Raw genomic sequence first — 16,435 nt, 5'->3', positions numbered from 1 at the left:
TGAGTCAGACTATCATATATTAAATATATACTATCATATATTAAATACACTATCATAGAGTCAGTATATTTAATATATGATAGTATATATTTAATATAAGATAGTCTGACTCTATGACTGTATATTTAATATATGATAGTCCATCACAGAGTCAGACTATAATATATTAAATACACTATCATGGAGTCTATGATATATTAAATATACTGTAATAGATTTATGATATATTAAATATGCTACCATTTTCAGATCCTTTCTTCACCTTCCTCCCCTTTCAAGCCCTCATGTCCCACCTGAGCACACCTGGGCCCAGCCCTGCAGCACACAAATCTCTTAAATACTCATAGTATTATCTCTCTGATATATTATATCTCTGATAGTTTTATATCTTAAATACAGCAAGGGGGTGGAATGAGGTGGACCCAAACCATTCCACGGTTCCATTTTCAGATCCTTTCTTCACCTTCCTCCCTTTCAAGCCCTCATGTCCCACCTGGGCACACCTGAGCCACAGCCCCAGGTGTTCTCTGCTGCCCTCCAGCACGGAAATTTCTTAAATACTCTGATAGTATTATATCTCTGATACATTATATCTCTGATAGTTTTATATCTTAAATACAGCAAGGGGGTGGAATGAGATGAGTTTGAGGTCCCTTTCCACCCAAACCATTCCATGGTTCCGTTTTCAGGTCCTTTCTTCACCTTCCTCCCTTTCAAGCCCTCATGTCCCACCTGAGCCACAGCCCCAGCTGTCCTTCAGCACCTCTGAGTACACAAATCTCTTAAATACTCGGATACTCTTAAATACAGCAAGGGGGTGGAATGAGGTGGACCCAAACCATTCCACGGTTCCATTTTCAGATCCTTTCTTCACCTTCCTCCCCTTTCCAGCCCTCATGTCCCACCTGGGCCCACCTGAGCCCACAGCCCTGCAGCACACAGATCTCCTGAACCCTCTGACCTGGCTGTAGGAGCTCTGAGCACCCCTCAGGACCCCCAGATCCTCCCCGTGTTTCTCCAGGGCTGCTGGGGGACGGATGCTGCGTCTTTAACGCGGCTCCGGCTGCGCGGAGGCAGCAGCTCCATTGAAGATTTGCAGGAGAGCAGGAGGGGGCTGTGTGGATGTGGCTATTGGCAGAGCTGTGCTGACATCTCTAGGAGCTGCTGAGCTGCTTGTCAGAGCCCCCAGCAGCAGCAGAAATCAGGTTTTTGGGGGGTTTTTTTGGGTATTTTTTATTCGGGAGAGCTGGCGGGGGTTCCCTGGGAGCCGGATTATCCTGGCAGAATTCCTCTTGAACTGCTCGTGGCCATGGAGTCTCCGCTGAAATCAGCAAACAGCTGACGTGCTCAGAGTGCAGAACCACCAGGGTGAGTTTATTTTTAGAATGAGGTTTTAATTGTTTGAGAGAAAAAAAAAAAAAATTGGTCAGACTTTTCTTTTCCCTCTTTTCCCCGGCGCAAAACGCGGCGTGAATGTGTGTGAATATTTCAGTGTGGCTCTCCCCTTGGTAAACGCCAGGATTTCTGCTGCTGTTAATTTAAAATAGAGCTGGACTAAATAAAAACGTGGCTCTGAGGGGGTTTGGGAGGGTGAGATGAGCTCTGCTCTTGTTCCTTTTGTGATTCTGCCGGGGATTCACCTCTGGAGAGAGGGAGAGAGGGAATCCCCTGTGCTCTGCCGTGTCATTAAGGAGTTCCCCTGACAGCATCATGGAATCTCCTTGTGCTCCGACGTCTGCAGCTGGGTACTTCCCCTCCTTCTGCACAGACAGAACCTTCCCTGCTCCTTTCCTGGCTTAATTTTTAGTGGATTTATGTGTTTGGATCTGGTTAGTTGATGGGGAATGTTGGTTACTTGGCTTGGCGTCGTGCCCTGTGACGTTTTTGGGGTGGCTTATGCAATTTGGTGTTCTGTAGGATGGTGCTTGTGTTCACTGATACATTAACCCCATTTTTAAATGGATTTAAACCCCTCACTGAGCTGAGTTTAGTGGAATGTCCATCATGCAGTTTAGCCAAGAAGAAGTTCTGCTCTCCTCATCCCAGATTTAGTGCCGGGAGCGGATTTTTTTAGGATTGAGGTGTGGTTGTTGCACTTTGGGATCTCAGGATCTCTCTGCCTGCTCCTCACACTCCACACTCCATCCCAACTTCTGCAGCTTGCTCCTGGGTATTTTCCCTCGTTCTGCAGAGACAGAACCTTCCCTGCTCCTTTCTGGGTTAATTTTTAGTGGATTTATGTGTTTGGAGGTTTTTAATTGATGGGGAATGTTGGTTACCAGCTTGGCATCATGCCCTGTGACGTTTTTGGGGTGGCTTATGCAATTTGGTGTTCTGTAGGATGGTGCTTGTGTTCACTGATCCATTAACCTCATTTTTAAGTGAATGTAAATTAATTTAAACCCCTCACTGACTCCCCTCACTCCATCATGCAGTTTAGCCTAGAACTTGTTCTGCTCTCCTCATCCCAGATTTAGTGCTGGGAGCTGGATTTTTTTTAGGGTTGAGGTGTGGTTGTTGTACTTTGGGATCCCAGGATCTCTCTGCCTGCTCCTCACACTCCACACTCCATCCCAACTTCTGCAGCTTGCAGGTTCTGCAGAGACAGAACCTTCCCAGGTCCTTTTCTGGGTTATTTTTTAGTGGATTTATTTCTTTGGAGCTTTTCATTTGATGGGGGAATGTTGGTTACCAGCTTGGCACCGTGCCCTGTGACGTTTTTGGGGTGGCTTATGCAATTTGGTGTTCTGTAGGATGGTGCTCGTGTTCACTGATCCATTAACCCCATTTTTAAATGAATTTAAATGAATTTAAACCCCTCACTGAGCTGAGTTTAGTGGAATGTCCATCATGCAGTTTAGCCAAGAAGTTGTTCTGCTCTCCTCATCCCAGATTTAGTGCTGGGAGCTGGATTTTTTTAGGATTGAGGTGTGGTTATTGCACTTTGGGATCTCAGGATCTCTCTGCCTGCTCCTCACACTCCATCCCAACTACTGCTGGCAGCCAACAAATAAAATTAATTTTTTTCTTTAAATCATTATTTTCCTTTTTTTTTTTTTTTTTTTCTCTGTTTAATCCATTTCTGGGTCTCACCTGGAGAACACCCAGAGTCTGCCATGGGATGAGTGTGGGGAAAAGCAGGAGGAGGGATCCCCATAACCTTCCTGCCTTTTCCTTTTCTCCTCTGGAGCTTTTCTGGGAGCTGCTGGACAAACTTTGTGTTTGCCAGCTGGGCAAGGGCAGGGAATTCCTTGTTCCCTCATCCAGATTTTCAGTGCTGCTGCTCCTGCCTGGCACAGGCTGGGCACAGGAGCAGGTGCCAGCAGGAGGAGAGTTTTCCACGTTTTCCTGCTTGGTTTTCCACATTGTCCTGCTTGGATTTCCATTTTTTCCTGCTTGGATTTCCATTTTTTCCTGCTTGGTTTTCCTGGTTAGTTTTCCATGTTTTCCTGGTTGATTTTCCTGGTTAGTTTTCCAAGTTTCCGTGCTTGGTTTTCCTTGTTTTCGTGCTTGGTTTTCCTGCTTGGTTTTCCTGCTTGATTTTCCAGGTTTTCCTGGTTAGTTTTCCAGGTTTCCCTGCTTGGTTTTCCATGTTCTCCTGGTTGGTTTTCCTAGTTTCCCTGATTGGTTTTCCTGGTTAGTTTTCCATGTTTTCCTGGTTGATTTTCCACTTTTCCTAGTTGGTTTTCCATGTTCTCCTGGTTAGTTTTCCATGTCTTCCTGCTTGGTTTTCCTGCTTGGTTTTCCATTTTTTTCCTGGCTGGTTTCCCAGGCTTTCCTGGTTAATTTTCCTTGTTTTCCTGGATAATTTTCCACATTTTCCTGGTTAGTTTTCCATGTTCTCCTGCTTGGTTTTCCTTGTTTTCCTGCTTGGTTTTCCACATTTTCCTGGTTAGTTTTCCATGTTCTCCTGGTTAGTTTTCCTGGTTGGTTTTCCTGGTTAGTTTTCCATGGTGTCCTGGTTGATTTTCCAGGTTGGTCTTCCTTGTTTTCCTGGTTGGTTTTCCATGTTCTCCTGGTTGATTTTCCATGTTTTCCTGCTTGGTTTTCCTTGTTAGTTTTCCATGTTCTCCTGCTTGGTTTTCCATGTTTTCCTGGTTGGTTTTCCATGTTCTCCTGCTTGGTTGTCCTGGTTGGTACCTCTGCTGCAGGTAGAAGGAATTCTGCTCGAGTTTCTCTAAAAGATCAGTGAAGGGATTTCTGCAGTTTTAAACAGGCCTGAGGAACACTTCCCTTGGAAAAATGGGATTAAACAGTTTTAGACAGGCCTGAGGAATAGTTCCCTTGGAAAAATGGGATTAAACACTTTTAGACAGGCCTGAGGAATAGTTCCCTTGGAAAAATGGGATTAAACAGTTATAGACAGGCCTGAGGAACACTTCCCTAAGAAAAACGGAATTAAACTGTTTTAAATAGGCCTGAGGAACAGTTCCCTTAGAAAAATGGGATTACACAGTTTTAAACAGGCCTGAAGAACACTTCCCTAAGAAAAATGGGATTAAACAGTTTTAAACAGGCCTCAGGAACACTTCTCTAAGAAAAATGGGATTTCTGCAGTTTTAAACAGGCCTGAGGAACAGTTCCCTTAGAAAAATGGGATTTCTGCAGTTTTAAACAGGCCTGAGGAACAGTTCCCTTAGAAAAATGGGATTTCTGCAGTTTTAATCAGGCCTGAGGAACCCTTCCCTAAGAAAAATGGGATTAAACAGTTTTAATCAGGCCTAAGGAACACTTCCCTAAGAAAAATGGGATTTCTGCAGTTTTAAACAGGCCTAAGGAACCCTTCCCTAAGAAAAACGGGATTAAACAGTTTTAAACAGGTCTCAGGAATTCTTCCCTAAGAAAAATGGGGTTAAACAGCTTTAGACAGGCCTGAGGAACACTTCCCTTAGAAAAATGGGATTAAACAGTTTTAAACAGGCCTCAGGAACACTTCCCTAAGAAAAATGGGATTTCTGCAGTTTTAAACAGGCCTAAGGAACACTTCCCTAAGAAAAATGGGATTAAACAGTTTTAAACAGGTCTCGGGAATTCTTCCCTGAGAAAAATGGGATTAAACTGTTTTAAACAGGCCTGAGGAACACTTCCCTAAGAAAAATGGGATTAAACAGTTTTAAACAGGCCTCAGGAACACTTCCCTAAGAAAAATGGGATTAAACAGTTTTAGACAGGCCTGAGGAACACTTCCCTTAGAAAAATATGATTAAACAGTTTTAAACAGGTCTCAGGAACACTTTCCTAAGAAAAATGGGATTAAACAGTTTTAAACAGGCCTGAGGAACCCTTCCCTAAGAAAAATGGGATTTCTGTAGTTTTAAACAGCCCTGAGGAACCCTTCCCTGAGAAAAATGGGATTTCTGCAGTTTTAATCAGGCCTGAGGAACCCTTCCCTAAGAAAAATGGGAATTCTGCAGTTTTAAACAGGCCTCAGGAACCCTTCCCTAAGAAAAATGGAATTAAACTGTTTTAAACAAGTCTCAGGAACACTTCCCTGAGAAAAATGGGATTAAACTGTTTTAATCAGGCCTGAGGAACACTTCCCTTAGAAAAATGGGATTAAACAGTTTTAAGCAGCCCTCAGGAACACTTCCCTAAGAAAAATGGGATTTCTGCAGTTTTAAACAGGCCTAAGGAACACTTCCCTAAGAAAAACGGGATTAAACAGTTTTAAACAGGTCTCAGGAATTCTTCCCTAAGAAAAATGGGGTTAAACAGTTTTAGACAGGCCTGAGGAACAGTTCCCTTAGAAAAATGGGATTAAACAGTTTTAAACAGGTCTAAGGAACCCTTCCCTAAGAAAAATGGGATTAAACAGTTTTAAACAGGCCTGAGGAACACTTCTCTAAGAAAAATGGGATTAAACAGTTTTAAACAGGTCTCAGGAACACTTCTCTAAGAAAAATGGGATTAAACAGTTTTAAACATGCCTGAGGAACACTTCCCTCAGAAAAATGGGATTAAACAGTTTTAAACAGGCCTGAGGAACAGTTCCCTAAGAAAAATGGGATTAAACAGTTTTAAACAGGCCTCAGGAACACTTCCCTCAGAAAAATGGGATTAAGCAGTTTCAGACAGGCCCTTTAGCATCCCGGCCCCGTGGGAAGCAGGTGGATAAATCTGTGGCTTTTCAGGAAACCCCTGTGGTGGACAGCCCTCGCTCATTCATCCTTGCTGGGAAACTGCTTTGACGTCAGGACAGCAGTTCTATTTTCCTGCTTGGTTTTCCATGTTTTCCTTCTTGGTTTCCCATGTTTTTCTGGTTGGTTTTCCAGGTTGGTCTTCCTTGTTTTCCTGGTTGGTTTTCCATGTTCTCCTGGTTGATTTTCCCTGTTTCCCTGATTGGTTTTCCATGTTTTCCTGCTTGGTTTTCCTTGTTAGTTTTCCATGTTCTCCTGGCTGGTTTTCCATGTTCTCCTGCTTGGTTTTCCTGGTTGGTTTTCCATGTTCTCCTGCTTGCTTGTCCTGGTTGGTACCTCTGCTGCAGGTAGAAGGAATTCTGCTCAAGTTTCTCTAAAAAACCAGTGGAGGGATTTCTGCAGTTTTAAACAGGTCTGAGGAACAGTTCCCTTGGAAAAATGGGATTAAACAGTTTTAGACAGGCCTGAGGAATAGTTCCCTTGGAAAAATGGGATTAAACAGTTATAGACAGGCCTGAGGAACACTTCCCTAAGAAAAATGGAATTAAACTGTTTTAAATAGGCCTGAGGAACAGTTCCCTTAGAAAAATGGGATTAAACAGTTTTAAACAGGCCTGAAAAACACTTCCCTAAGAAAAATGGGATTAAACAGTTTTAAACAGGTCTCAGGAACACTTCCCTAAGAAAAATGAGATTAAACAGTTTTAAACAGGCCTGAGGAACACTTTCCTCAGAAAAATGGGATTAAGCAGTTTCAGACAGGCCTGAGGAACACTTCCCTAAGAAAAATGGGATTAAACTGTTTTAATCAGGCCTAAGGAACACTTCCCTAAGAAAAATGGGATTTCTGCAGTTTTAAACAGGCCTAAGGAACACTTCCCTAAGAAAAACGGGATTAAACAGTTTTAAACAGGTCTCAGGAATTCTTCCCTAAGAAAAATGGGGTTAAACAGTTTTAGACAGGCCTGAGGAACACTTCCCTTAGAAAAATGGGATTAAACAGTTTTAAACAGGCCTCAGGAACTCTTCCATAAGAAAAATGAGATTAAACAGTTTTAAACAGGCCTGAGGAACTTTTCCCTTAGAGAAATCGGATTTCTGCAGTTTTAATCAGGCCTGAGGAACATTTCCCTAAGAAAAATGGGATTAAACAGTTTTAAACAGGTCTCAGGAACACTTCCCTAAGAAAAATGAGATTAAACAGTTTTAATCAGGCCTGAGGAACTCTTCCATAAGAAAAATGGGATTAAACTGTTTTAAACAGACCTGAGGAACACTTCCCTCAGAAAAATGGGATTAAGCAGTTTCAGACAGGCCCTTTAGCATCCCGGCCCCGTGGGAAGCAGGTGGATAAATCCGTGGCTTTTCAGGAAACCCCTGTGGTGGACAGCCCTCGCTCATTCATCGTTGCTGGGAAACTGCTTTGACGTCAGGATAGCAGTTCTATTTTCCTGCTTGGTTTTCCATGTTTTCCTTCTTGGTTTCCCATGTTTTTCTGGTTGGTTTTCCAGGTTGGTCCTCCTTGTTTTCCTGGTTGGTTTTCCATGTTCTCCTGGTTGATTTTCCTTGTTACCCTGATTGGTTTTCCATGTTTTCCTGCTTGGTTTTCCTTGTTAGTTTTCCATGTTCTCCTGGTTGGTTTTCCATGTTCTGCTTGGTTGTCCTGGTTGGTACCTCTGCTGGAGGTAGAAGGAATTCTGCTCGAGTTTCTCTAAAAAATCAGTGGAGGGATTTCTGCAGTTTTAAACAGGCCTAAGGAACACTTCCCTAAGAAAAATGGGATTAAACAGTTTTAGACAGGCCTGAGGAACACTTCCCTAAGAAAAATGGGATTAAACATTTTTAGACAGGCCTGAGGAACAGTTCCGTAAGAAAAATGGGATTTCTGCAGTTTTAAACAGGCCTGAGGGACTCTTCCCTAAGAAAAATGGGATTAATCTGTTTTAAACAGCCCTGAGGAACATTTCCCTAAGAAAAATGGGATTAAACAGTTTTAAGCAGGCCTCAGGAACCCTTCCCTAAGAAAAATGGGATTAAACAGTTTTAAACAGGCCTGAGGAACACTTCTCTAAGAAAAATGGGGTTAAACAGTTTTAAACAGGCCTGAGGAACACTTCTCTAAGAAAAATGGGGTTAAACAGTTTTAAACAGGCCTGAGGAACACTTCCCTCAGAAAAATGGGATTAAACAGTTTCAGACAGGCCCTTTAGCATCCCGGCCCCGTGGGAAGCAGGTGGATAAATCCGTGGCTTTTCAGGAAACCCCTGTGGTGGACAGCCCTCGCTCATTCATCGTTGCTGGGAAACTGCTTTGACGTCAGGATAGCAGTTCTATTTTCCTGCTTGGTTTTCCATGTTTTCCTTCTTGGTTTCCCATGTTTTTCTGGTTGGTTTTCCAGGTTGGTCCTCCTTGTTTTCCTGGTTGGTTTTCCATGTTCTCCTGGTTGATTTTCCTTGTTACCCTGATTGGTTTTCCATGTTTTCCTGCTTGGTTTTCCTTGTTAGTTTTCCATGTTCTTCTGGTTGGTTTTCCATGTTCTCCTGCTTGGTTTTCCTGGTTGGTTTTCCATGTTCTCCTGCTTGGTACCTCTGCTGGAGGTAGAAGGAATTCTGCTCGAGTTTCTCTAAAAAATCAGTGGAGGGATTTCTGCAGTTTTAAACAGGTCTGAGGAACCCTTCCCTAAGAAAAATGGGATTAAACAGTTTTAAACAGGCCTCAGGAACACTTCCCTAAGAAAAATGAGATTAAACAGTTTTAATCAGGCCTGAGGAACTCTTCCATAAGAAAAATGGGATTAAACTGTTTTAAACAGGCCTCAGGAACACTTCCCTAAGAAAAATGGGTTTAAACTGTTTTAAACAGGCCTGAGGAACAGTTCCCTAAGAAAAATGGGATTAAACTGTTTTAGACAGGCCTCAGGAACTCTTCCATAAGAAAAATGGGATTTCTGCAGTTTTAAACAGGCCTCAGGAACACTTCCCTAAGAAAAAATGGGATTAAACAGTTTTAAACAGGCCTGAGGAACACTTCCCTAAGAAAAATGGGATTAAACAGTTTCAGACAGGCCTGAGGAACACTTCCCTAAGAAAAATGGGATTAAACTGTTTTAATCAGGCCTAAGGAACACTTCCCTAAGAAAAATGGGATTTCTGCAGTTTTAAACAGGCCTAAGGAACACTTCCCTAAGAAAAACGGGATTAAACAGTTTTAAACAGGTCTCAGGAATTCTTCCCTAAGAAAAATGGGATTTCTGCAGTTTTAAACAGGTCTCAGGAACACTTCCCTAAGAAAAATGGGATTAAACAGTTTTAAACGGGCCTCAGGAACTCTTCCATAAGAAAAATGGGATTAAACAGTTTTAAACAGGCCTGAGGAACACTTCCCTAAGAAAAATGGGATTAAACAGTTTTAAACAGGCCTAAGGAACACTTCCCTCAGAAAAATGGGATTAAGCAGTTTCAGACAGGCCTGAGGAACACTTCCCTCAGAAAAATGGGATTAAACAGTTTTAAACAGGCCTGAGGAACACTTCCCTAAGAAAAATGGGATTAAGCAGTTTCAGACAGGCCCTTTAGCATCCCGACCCCGTGGGAAGCAGGTGGATAAATCTGTGGCTTTTCAGGAAACCCCTGTGGTGGACAGCCCTCGCTCATTCATCGTTGCTGGGAAACTGCTTTGACGTCAGGGCAGCGTTTCCCCGCTCTGGGGATGATGGAGACAGGAATAGCTCGGGCTGAGGACGTGGGAAATGCTGTGAAATGGAGCTGGGAGCTCTGACAGGGAATTCTCAGCCTGAATTCCTCCCCCTCTGTGCCAGAAATTCCGCACAGGATCTGTCCACAAAGCTCTGGTGCTGCACTGGGAGCCTTTCCTTTATTCTCCAGGGCTGGGGCATTGATCGTCCTGCACTTTTTGGCTCTTTTTGGGGTTGGATTTTTTGCTGTTGAATTTAGGATTTTTTCCTCACAGAGATTTTGGAAAGGAAGGGTGAGAAGTTTTTAAAGCACCTCCCAAAAATGAAAGGAAAAAGGAGCAGCAGGATCCTTTTTTTTTCAACATCCAATCAATAATTTCACTTTTTTTTCAGCTGCAGGATTGAGAGTGACCCTTGCTGCTGGGAGTTCTAAGCTTGGAAAACTTGAAATTAAAATCGTTTAATGCCATTTTTCTTAGGGAAGGGTTCCTCAGGCCTGTTTAAAACTGCAGAAATCCCATTTTTCTCAGGGAATTTGTCCTCAGGCCTGTTTAAAACAGTTTAATCCCATTTTTCTCAGGGAAATGTTCTTCAGGCCTGTTTGATTCCTGGCCTGTTTGTGCACTTGGTTCCTTTCTCTCAGTGTCTGGGATCATCCTGCACTTTTTGACTCTTTTGGGGTTGAATTTTTTGCTGTTGAATTTAGGATTTTTTCCTCTCAGAAATTTCTGAAAGGAAGGGTGAGAATGTTATTGCTCAGCCTAAAGCATCTCCCAAAAATGAAAGGAAAAAGAATGAAAGGAAAAAGGAGCAGCAGGATCCTTTTTTTTTCAACATCCAATCAATAATTTCACTTTTTTTTCAGCTGCAGGATTGAGAGTGACCCTTGCTGCTGGGAGTTCTAAGCTTGGAAAACTTGAAATTAAAATCGTTTAATGCCATTTTTCTTAGGGAAGGGTTCCTCAGGCCTGTTTAAAACTGCAGAAATCCCATTTTTCTCAGGGAATTTGTCCTCAGGCCTGTTTAAAACAGTTTAATCCCATTTTTCTCAGGGAAATGTTCTTCAGGCCTGTTTGATTCCTGGCCTGTTTGTGCACTTGGTTCCTTTCTCTCAGTGTCTGGGATCGTCCTGCACTTTTTGGCTTTTTTGGGGTTGGATTTTTTGCTGTTGAATTTAGGATTTTTTCCTCACAGAAATTTCTGAAAGGAAGGGTGAGAATGTTATTGCTCAGCCTAAAGCATCTCCCAAAAATGAAAGGAAAAAGAATGAAAGGAAAAAGGAGCAGCAGGATCCTTTTTTTTTCAACATCAAATCAATAATTTCACATTTTTTTCAGCTTCAGGACTGAGAGTGACCCTTGCTGCTGGGAGTTCTAAGCTTGGAAAACTTGAAATTAAAACAGTTTAATCCCATTTTTTTAGGGAAGGGTTCCTTAGTATTTAAAACTGTTTAATCCCATTTTTCTCAGGGAAGGGTTCCTTAGGCCTGTTTAAAACTGTTTAATCCCACTTTTCTTAGGGAAGTGTTCCTCAGGCCTGTTTAAAACAGTTTAATCCCATTTTTCTCAGGGAATTTGTCCTCAGGCCTGTTTAATTCCTGGCCTGTTTGTGCAGTTGATTCTTTTCTCTCAGTGTCTGGGATCATCCTTCACTTTTTGTCTCTTTTGGGGTTGGATTTTTTGCTGTTGAATTTAGGATTTTTTCCTCACAGAGATTTTGGAAAGGAAGGGTGAGAAGGTTTTAAAGCACCTCCCAAAAATAAAAGGAAAGAGGGAGCAGCAGGATCACCATTTCTTTCTTTTCAACATCAAATCAAAAATTTTATTTTTTGTTCAGCAGCAGGACTGAGAGTGGCCCTTGCTGCTGGGAGTTCTAAACTTGGAAAACTTGAAATTAAAACAATTTAATCCCATTTTTCTTAGGGAAGTGTTCCTTAGGCCTGTTTAAAACTGTTTAATCCCATAAAAATGTTCCTATGAAATATAAAATTACTGCTATACAATATAAAAATACTTCTATAAAATATAAATTTTTTTCTATAAAATAGGAAAATATTTGTATAAAATAAAAAATATTTTTATAAAATAGAAAAATATTTCTAGAAAATAGAAAATATTGCGATAAAATTATTTATATAAAATATAAAAGATATTTGTATAAATTATAAAAATATTTGTATAAGATATAAAATTTCTATAAAATAGAAACTATTTCTAGAAAATAGAAAATATTTCTGTAAAATTATTTATATAAAATATAAGCATAAAACTTTTATCTGCCTCTATGTGATTCCTGGATATCACATGGAAATTATTTTGGCAGCCCAGGCCACACTTTTGGAATAAAGTGAGAACCATTTTTCAGCTCTCTTGACTTTAATCTCAATGGAGGGAGGTAACAAAACACCAGAATATTTTAATTCCCCATTAAATTATATTTACTTTGAGCTGTTTTCCACAAGGAAACCTCCTGATTCCCCAGCATTCCCTTGGACTCAGCTGCATTTCCTCTCTGCATGTTCAATAAAAAGTTTTTAATTCTTTTTATTGGAGTCCAACCCTTCCATCTGCATCATTATTTCAGATTTTGATGTCATGAGGGGGTGGAAATGAGGATTTCAAGCAGTGACTCAGCACAGGCACTGCAGGCACCTCCAGCCTCTTGGGGGAAATTATTTTTTGCTGTTTTTTCGGGTTTTTTTCCTGTTGAATTTGGGTTTTTCCTCCTCCAGATTTTGGGAAATGAGGGGTGAGAAGGTTCTTGCTGAGCCTGAAATGAAATTAAAGGAGCTGTGAGGGAGGGAGGAAGGAATGAAATAATTTTTTCTGTTGTTTATAATGAGGAGAGAATTCAGGAGAGGTGGCTTTGAGGTTGATGAATTTTGGGATTTTTGGGGTTTTTGGTTGTTTCTCCTGGTGCCAGCTGGGAGGGGAAGGAGATCTAAAGGTTTTTTACCTGATTTCAGGACATTTTTATCACACTAATTTTTAATTTATTACACTTGCTGTGGAATTCCCTGGATGAGAATCTCGACTCCATGTTTCAGAAAGTTGAATTATTATTTTCTGATAGATATGATATTAAAAATGCAATGCTAAAAGAAACAGAGAAACGATACAGACAGTAGGGCAGAATCTTGCTGTGTTTTTTTATTTTCCTGTTGAATTTGGGTTTTTCCCTCCTCCAGATTTTGAGAAATGAGGGGTGAGGAGGTTCTTGCTGAGCCTGAAATGAAATTAAAGGAGCTGTGAGGAATTAATGAATTAATTCCTTTTGTTGTTGATAATAATGAGAGGATTCAGGAGAGGTGGCTTTGAGGTTGATGAATTTTGGGATTTTTGGGATTTTTGGGTTGTTTGTCCTGGTGCGAGCTGGGAGTGGAAGGAGATCTAAAGGTTTTTTACCTGATGGAGCCATTTCAGGACATTTTTATCACACTAATTTTTAATTTATTACACTTGCTGTGGAATTCCCTGGATGAGAATCTCGACTCCTTATTTCAGAAAGTTGATTTATTATTTTCTGATAGATATGATATTAAAAATACAATGCTAAAAGAAACAGAGAAACGATACAGACAGTAGGGCAGAATCTTGCTGTGTTTTTTTATTTTCCTGTTGAATTTGGGTTTTTCTTCCTCCAGATTTTGGGAAATGAGGGGTGAGGAGGTTCTTGCTGAGCCTGAAATGAAATTAAAGGGGCTGTGAGGAATTAATGAATTAATTCCTTTTGTTGTGGATAATAATGAGAGAATTCAGGAGAGGTGGCTTTGAGGTTGATGAATTTTGGGATTTTTGGGATTTTTGGGGTTTTTTACCTGATGGAGCCATTTCAGGACATTTTTATCACACTAATTTTTAATTTATTACACTTGCTGTGGAATTCCCTGGATGAGAATCTCGACTCCTTATTTCAGAAAGTTGATTTATTATTTTCTGATAGATATGATATTAAAAATGCAATGCTAAAAGAAACAGAGAAATGATACAGACAGTAGGGCAGAATCTTGCTGTGTTTTTTATTTATTTTCCTGTTGAATTTGGGTTTTTCCTCCTCCAGATTTTGGGAAATGAGGGGTGAGGAGGTTCTTGCTGAGCCTGAAATGAAATTAAAGGGGCTGTGAGGAATTAATGAATTAATTCCTTTTGTTGTGGATAATAATGAGAGGATTCAGGAGAGGTGGCTTTGAGGTTGATGAATTTTGGGATTTTTGGGGTTTTTGGGTTGTTTGTCCTGATGCCAGCTGGAAGGGGAAGGAGCTCTGAAGGTTTTTTACCTGGTGGAGCCGTTTCAGGACATTTTTATCACACTAATTTTTAATTTATTACACTTGCTGTGGAATTCCCTGGATGAGAAACTTGACTCCGTGTATACAATAGACTGCAGTTTGTATGCAATAAACTGCATTTTGTGTGCAATAAATGGCTTTTCTTATAAAATAAGTTATTGTATACAACAGATTGCAGTTTGTATACAATCAACTGCACTTTGGGTACAATAAATGACATTTTGGATACAATAAATGGCATTTTGGATACAATAAATGGCATTTTGTATACAGTAAATTATTTTATGCAACAAGTTGCATTTTCTATACAGTCAATTATTGTATAATAAATGACATTTCGTATACAATAAACTGCATTTCCTATACAATAAACTGCATTTCCTATACAATGAGTTATTGTATACAACAAACTGCATTTCCTATACAATAAACTGAATTTCCCATACAATAAATTGCATTTTGCACACAATAAGTTATTGTATGCAATAAATCCCATTTCCTATACCATAAACTGAATTTTCCATACAATAAATTGCATTTTGTATGCAATAAACTGCATTTTGCACACAATAAGTTATTGTATACAATAAATCCCGTTTCCTATACAATAAATTACATTTTCCGTACAATAAATTGCATTTTGTTACAATAAGTTATTGTATACAATAAATCCCGTTTCCTATACAATAAACTGAATTTTCCATACAATAAATTGCATTTTGCATACAGTAAGTTATTGTATACAACAAACTGCATTTCCTATACAATAAACTGAATTTTCCATACAATAAATTGCATTTTGCACACAATAAGTTATTGTATACAATAAATCCCTTTTCCTATACAATAAATTACATTTTCCATACAATAAATTGCATTTTGCACACAATAAGTTATTGTATACAATAAATCCCATTTCCTAGACAATAAATTACATTTTCCATACAATAAATTGCATTTTGCATACAATAAGTTATTGTATACAATAAATCCCGTTTCCTATACAATAAACTGAATTTTCCATACAATAAATTGCATTTTGTATGCAATAAACTGCATTTTGGATACAATAAGTTATTGTATACAACAAACTGCATTTCCTATACAATAAACGAAATTTTCCATACAATAAATTGCATTTGGCATACAATAAGTTATTGTATGCAATAAATCCCATTTCCTATACCATAAACTGAATTTTCCATACAATAAATTGCATTTTGTATGCAATAAATTGCATTTTGCACACAATAAGTTATTGTATACAATAAATCCCATTTCCTAGACAATAAATTACATTTTCCATACAATAAATTGCATTTGGCATACAATAAGTTATTGTATACAATAAATCCCGTTTCCTATACAATGAACTGAATTTTCCATACAATAAATTGCATTTTGCATACAATAAGTTATTGTATACAATAAATCCCGTTTCCTATACAATAAACTGAATTTTCCACACAATAAATTGCATTTTGCATACAGTAATTTATTGCATACAATAAATCCATTTCCTATACAATAAATTACATTTTCCATACAATAAATTGCATTTGGTATGCAATAAACTGGATTTTGCATACAGTAATTTATTGTATACAATAAATCCCATTTCCTATACAATAAACTGAATTTCCCATACAATAAATTGCATTTTGCATACAATAAGTTATTGTATACAATAAATCCCATTTCCTATACAATGAACTGAATTTTCCATACAATAAATTGCATTTTGCATACAATAAGTTATTGTATACAATAAATCCCGTTTCCTATACAATAAATTACATTTTCCATACAATAAATTGCATTTTGCACACAATAAGTTATTGTATACAATAAATCCCATTTCCTAGACAATAAACTGAATTTTCCATACAATAAATTGCATTTTGTATGCAATAAACTGCATTTTGGATACAATAAGTTATTGTATACAACAAACTGCATTTCCTATACAATAAACGAAATTTTCCATACAATAAATTGCATTTGGCATACAATAAGTTATTGTATACAATAAATCCCATTTCCTATACAATGAACTGAATTTTCCATACAATAAATTGCATTTTGCACACAATAAGTTATTGTATACAATAAATCCCGTTTCCTATACAATAAATTACATTTTCCATACAATAAATTGCATTTTGCACACAATAAGTTATTGTATACAATAAATCCCGTTTCCTATACAATAAATTACATTTTCCATACAATAAATTGCATTTTGTATGCAATAAACTGCATTTTGCATACAATAAGTTATTGTATACAATAAATCCCGTTTCCTATACAATAAAT

At 39.0% G+C, this 16,435-nt stretch overlaps 1 protein-coding gene across 1 annotated transcript in view; it reads left to right on the top strand.

Annotated features, from left to right (window-relative positions):
• Window positions 1–1,131: 1,131 nt before the first annotated feature.
• LOC134431242 (R3H domain-containing protein 2-like) overlaps window positions 1,132–16,435 on the top strand; it is an 84,526-nt gene continuing 69,222 nt past the window's right edge. Inside the window, 1 exon segment of the mRNA XM_063179226.1 lies at window positions 1,132–1,368. The gene's annotated coding sequence lies outside the window, so the exon portion shown is untranslated.

This window comes from Melospiza melodia, chromosome 31 (assembly GCF_035770615.1).
Source record: "Melospiza melodia melodia isolate bMelMel2 chromosome 31, bMelMel2.pri, whole genome shotgun sequence".
NCBI lineage: Eukaryota > Metazoa > Chordata > Aves > Passeriformes > Passerellidae > Melospiza > Melospiza melodia.
This window is presented reverse-complemented; position numbering and strand designations above follow the sequence as displayed.